This window comes from Nyctereutes procyonoides, unplaced genomic scaffold (genome assembly GCF_905146905.1).
Source record: "Nyctereutes procyonoides isolate TBG_1078 unplaced genomic scaffold, NYPRO_anot_genome, whole genome shotgun sequence".
In the NCBI taxonomy this organism is placed as follows: Eukaryota; Metazoa; Chordata; class Mammalia; order Carnivora; family Canidae; genus Nyctereutes; species Nyctereutes procyonoides.
Genome location: NW_026575126.1, coordinates 19,188,665 through 19,194,892, shown reverse-complemented (window position 1 = coordinate 19,194,892; position 6,228 = coordinate 19,188,665). Strand labels below are relative to the sequence as shown.

Sequence of the window (6,228 nt, the reverse complement as noted above, 5' to 3'; positions counted from 1 at the left end):
GGCAGAGAATAAAATGAATGAGACACACCTACTTTCAGGAAGGAAGGCTGTCCTGAACAGTTAAGTTGAGCACTGAAAAATGAGAGGCTATCATTCATGTAGTACTGGGGAAGGAACATTTTCAGGAGAAGGAGACAGCCCGTACAAAGTCTCTGAGAAAGGAAAGGGCTTGGAGTATTCATGGCATTGAATGGAAACTTATTTGGCTGGGGGTGAGTCCAGAGAGGTAGGCAGGGGCTAGATTATGCAAGATGTTGAAAGTCATAATGAGGAACTTTCATTTTATTCTGAGGTAAACTGGAAGCTGCTGGAGATTTAAATAGAAGAGTGACGTGACCTGATCTGTGTTTTATATGGTACTGGCTACTATGCAGAGAACAGATTGCAGGAGGAAATGCATGGCTGTGGGGAGACGAGAAACTGTTTAAGAGTCCGAACAGGAGCTCGGGAGAGTGTGGCACAAGTGTTGAAGTGAAATAGAAGACAGACTCAATGCTCCTTTTCTGAGGTAAAGTCAAAAGGACTTACTGATAAATTAGACATGGAAAATGAAAGCAAGAGAAAAATCAGGAATAATTATACATTTCTGACTGGGTGGGTGGTGGTGCCATTCATTAAGATGATTAAACTGCCCCTGGCTTCTTGTGTTTCTAGTGTGAGGCCTCCCTGGGGTATACATGTGGGGCCCTCTAGAGTTTTCATTTTCTTTCAATAGAACTTCCTATGGGGAGAGCTTTCTTGACCCTCTTGTACTTCTTGGGAGCTAAACCCACACACACAGCCACATGTGTTAGCCAACACAGTCCAAAGGAAGCCTGGGACCTGTTTCAACCCCTAACATCAGGTTTCCCAGCCTCAACTAATGCACGATGTTAGCAGGCAAGGCCAACTGTAGGTTAGTGATGCTTAAGAGAACAAGAAAACAACTGCATGATAACATAAAATCACATTTTTCCAGGGAATTAGGACTTGTGTATCAAAACTTTGGCCTGAGCTATATTATTGGATGGACTGAACAGCATTTACACATCCACTGGCCACTGGCATCAAGTTCTTTAAAGAAAACCCAAATCAAAGATGGGCAGTTGTTCATTGGACAGAGGAAATTGACTTCCTTGGGAAAGGGCACTGAGAGATGAATTTAGGGTCTGCTCTCTGAGATGGGCTTCTCCGTTGAAATTTGTTGTCAGAGACTCTTCCAGCCCATTAACTCAAAGCCAATCGCTTAAAGCCAATGGTTCCGAGACATTCTCACCTCTGTGGAGTATGAGAACCACTTGAAGGCCATCAGTTTAAGGGAGATTATAAAGCTGAGGTCTAACCAATTAAAAAACTTTGGGGACAGATACCATGTATGCTTTACTATTCCATAAGATTCTAGAAACCTCTTTTACTGTTTGTGTGGCATGGAGCCATTGGCCATATGTTTTCACTTCACCAGTTTACATCATCAGTATTTCTATGCCGCCAAAAAAGGCACTCATGAGAATTATTAAGGGAAATTTTGAAAGATAAAGACATTGCAAAAGAATAACTCAGCACCTAAAGGAGGAATGAAAGGGATCAAAGAATTCATTCCACTGTTCTGGATCCAAATCCCAGCTCTCCTGTTACTAATTAACAGAATATACCATCAAGATAAGACTTAAGAAGAAATGGGAAGCACTTCGATAAGAGACACCTAAAAGGGGCAGGCTTTGCTTCACCATCTCCTAACCATTGTACCCCTATGTTTTCAATTCTGCTTATTCTTCTTTGGGTGTTTTTTGTTTTTTTGGGGGGGTTTAATGAGATTTTTATCTCTTCATTGATTTTATGCTCCCTCATCATTTATTTTTTACCAAGTTCTACCAATTTGTTTTTTTTTCATTTTCTTCCATTGTCTTATCTCCTTTTCAATCATTTTGTGTGTGTGTGTGTGTGTGTGTGCACTTCCTCCTCCCCAAGAGATGGTGCTGCCTATAGTGTCTTTAAGATTCCCTGTCAGATTCATAGAACAATCTCTCTTCTGATTTATGTATGTTGTCTGACTTTTGCTTACTCCTTCCTCTTTTATCCCTATGCATATGGCCTAATGTGTTCCTTTCTGGTGGTTATTTACATTTCTTGGGGTAACTTTATCTGAGGCCATCATTTGCTTGAAGACTACTGTGAAGAAAGGCAGCCCAGAGCTTTAAATAGAGTGTATTACCTCAAAAACCTTCTCACCAAATTTGTCCTCAGCCTTTGAATGCACATTTCTCCTCCTCTCTCAGCTAGGATGTTGATTTGTGTTGTGATCTGGCAAGCACAGTGTCGTCTCTCCTCCACCCTCCCCACTGTACAGCCATTAGCTGGGGGCTAGGATGTAGAGCAGACAATATCCCTGGTTCCCTTCAGCTCCGCCCCACCCATTCTTCTATGCTTGATGACTGAGTCTGCATAGGGACACGTCCACTTCTTCCCTGGTCACATTTCTCTAGATCCCAGGAAACTGAATGAAGGATCTTTTGGATCTGAAGACTGTAACATGTACTTTTAGACAAATCTGACTCTGCTCAAATCTGAGGAGGTTTTTGGGTTCTCAGTCTCCACCCTTAGTTTTAGTCTCCATTTCTCAGAACTGGCCAGATTTTGTTCATAATGAAGTTTCTAGATTTCATTTAAGATGGAGTTTACTACTACTTCTTCTTCTTCTTCTTCTTCTTCTTCTTCTTCTTCTTCTTCTTCTTCTTCTTCTTTTTGCATTTTTTTCAAGTGGAGGTTTTTCATTTTTTCCAGAAAAAATATTTTCCAAAACTTTTTTCAAGGTTTCAAGGAGGATTGGTAAATGAAAATGCTTTTACCTTGACTTCTGTATCTGAAGGCCCTTTCATTCACTCCTTGATCCGTGGCAAGCTAGCCTCTACTTCAAGTTGCTCAAACTGCTTTTTTGAAGATTACTATTGACTTCCTAATTGCTAAAAGTCTTTTTTTCCCCCATTATCAAAATTTCTTTTTTTATGACTGAAGTATAACTAACCTGCAGGGTACCTTAGTTTCAGGTGTACAATTTCATTCAACAATTCTATACATTACACAGTGCTCATTGTGGTAAGTGTGCTCTTCATCAATCCCTTTAATCGATTTCATCCATCCCCCCACCACTTCCTCTCTGTTAACCATCTTCTGTATCCATTCACCTATGGATGGACATCTGGGCTACTTCTATAATTTGGCTATTATAAATCATGCTGCAATAAACAGAGGGGTGCATATATCTTTTCACTTTCTATTCTTTTATGGCTCCTAAATGCCCATTCTCTTGCTCCTTTCCCATTTTCCTTCAATTACAGCTATCCTCCCAGGATTTTTGTTTAAATGCTCTTCCTGGCCAAAGTCATGCCTTCCCCAGGCTGAAACTGTCCCCCTGCATGCTTTACTCCCGCAGATTTCTCATCTATCCTGACCCTCTCTTGAAAGTTATACCCAGTTTCTAAAGCCTGTTTGACAGCTGCACATGCGCATACCCCAGACATCTCCATGTCTCTTCTAAACTAGTATTTTCTAATCTAGTGACTCTCAGAATGTTAGTTAGTGTTGTTATTTGTCTTAGAGATTCATACATTATTAGTTTCCTAGGGTTCCAATAATAAATTACTACAAACTGGATGGCTTAAAACCATTTATTCTTTCACAGTTCTAGGGGCTAGAAGTCCAAAATTAAGGTGTTGGCAAGACCACGCTCCCTCTGAAGGCTCGGGAAAGAATCCTTCCTAGCCTCTTCCTAGCTTCTGGAGGTTACCAGTAATTTTTAGCTTCTCTAGGCTTGTAGCTGTGTCACTCCAATCTCTGCCTCTGTCATCACACAGCCTTCTTCGCTGTGTGTGTCTTTCTAGAAGCCCCCCTCTTCTAACTCTTATAAAGACACCATTCATTGGCTACAGCACCCACCCAAATACGGTAAAGCCTCATCTTAACTCGATTACATCCACAAAACCTTATTTCCAAATAAGGTCACGTTCATATGTCCTGGAGGTCAGAACTTCAACATATCTTTCGGAGGAACACAATTAACCCACTACCTCATGACAAAATACATTTTTTAAATGTTGGTTTAAGCAAAATCAGACAGATTTCATTGCTAAAGAACTCTTCAGAGCTTTAACAGACTAATACAAATTGTAGGAGTTTTGTTTTGTTAACATTATAGTAGATTCAGGGATGCAACATGACTCACTATTTGCGCACACTGCCAAACAATCACAAGGAAGTCAACATCCATCATGACACATAGTTACACTTTTTTTCTGTGTGATAAGAACTTCTAAGATTTACTCTCTTAGGAATTTCCAAATATGCAATACAGTAATATTCACTATAGTTAACATGCCATACATTACATCCCCAGGACTTATTTCTTTTATAACTAAAAGTTTGTACCATTTCACTCCTTTCACCCACCTTGCCTACCAGACACCCCCCACCTTTGGCAACCATCAGTCTGTTCTCTATATTTATGAGCTTAGATTTGTGCTTGGTTTTGGCATTTTTTTAGATTCTACATATAACTGAGATCATATAGTATTTGTCTTTCTCTTATTTCACTTAGCATAATGCCCTCAAGTTCCATCCATGTTGTCACAAATGGCAAGATTTCATGCTTATTTATGGCTGAATAATATTCCATCATGTATATATGCTGTATTTTCTTTATCCCTTCATCCATCAATAGACACTTAGGTTGTCTCCATGTTTTGACTATTATAAATATGCCTCAAAGCACATGGAGGTGTAGCAACTGTATTCCAAACAGCTAAATATGCACGTCCAAAAAAGGAAGATACTTTTTCAACTTCCACATTCACTCCAAAGCCCATTCATCTCCTTCAGCATACCAAAGATCAAGCACATGTTCCACCTAGCTATAAAATAAAGTGGCAAAGATGCTGCACCACTGACATCGCAGGAGAGTGGCCTATAAAACCAGACTTCTGCTTGGGTTGCAACCAAGAAGGGGCCTCCAGATACACTTTCTGACAAGTCATCATTCTCATCTGGAAGCACAGTTGTCTAAATGGCCTCTGGATCACACTCATACTGTGCTGCCAAAGCTCGGGCCATGACAACCTCGGGTGGGGCAAGAGCAGGCATGGCAACAAACTCCAAGTGAGCATCTCTAATTAGCTTTCTAGCAAGCCAGGAAGGGCTTTTCTTTTTTTTTTTTTTAAGATTTTATTTATTTATTCATGAGAGGCAGAGACACAGGCAGAGGGAGAAGCAGGCTCCATGCAGGGAGCCCGACGTGGGACTTGATCCCTGGTCTCCAGGATCACTCCCTGGGCTGAAGGCGGCGCTAAACCTCTGAGCCACCCAGGCTGCCCCAGGAAGAGCTTTTCAAAGTTGTAGTTACTTTTGGCAGAAATATCATAGTGCTGAAAGTTCTTCTTTCAGTGGAAGACAAGAGATTTTGCTTTACCTTTCCTGTCCTTAGTGTCCACTTTGTTGCCACACAGCACAATGAGGATGTTTTCACATACGTGAACCAGATTCTCTATGCCAATTAGGCACGTTCTTGCGAGGAACCCTTGATGTTACTACAAACATTGTAATGGCACACTGGGCCTGGATGTAATAGCTGTCTCTCACCTACCAAATTTCTCCTGGATAGCTGTCTCCCATACATTGAACTTAATAGGTCCTCTATTGGTATGGAACACAAGGGGTGGACCTCAACAACCAAGGTGGCTGTGTACTTCCCAAGTTCACCAGTCAGATGGCATTTCACAAACATTGTTTTTCCAATAGCTCCATTACCAAGCAATACAAGTTTGAACTGGACTTGGGGTTCTCCTTGGGCAGCCATTGTGCTGTTGCTTCCAGAAGCATGTCTGGCCCATCTGATAGAGCCGTATTTCATTCTCTTTGATGTAATCGTAAATGGCATCATTTCCCTACATTGTCTTTCTGATAGTTTATTATTAGTGTGTGGAAATGCAAATTAGTGTGTATTGTGGGCTTTGTATCTTGCAACTTAACCAAATTCATTGATTAGTTTTCACCATTTTGGGAGCAAAGTCTTTAGGGTTTCCTATATATAGTATCAGGTCATCTGCAAATAGTGACAGTTTTACTTCTTCCTTTCCAGTTTGGATACTCTTATTTCTTTTTCTTGCCTAACTGGTCTGGCTAGGACTACCAATACTATATTAAATGAAAGTGGCAAAAGTGGTAATCCTTGTATTGTTTCTGATCTTCGAGGAAAAGCTT

At 40.7% G+C, this 6,228-nt stretch overlaps 1 pseudogene; it reads right to left on the bottom strand.

The window, feature by feature from the left end:
* Positions 1 to 4,809: 4,809 nt before the first annotated feature.
* Positions 4,810 to 5,824, bottom strand: LOC129519787 (GTP-binding nuclear protein Ran-like; annotated as a pseudogene).
* Positions 5,825 to 6,228: the final 404 nt, after the last annotated feature.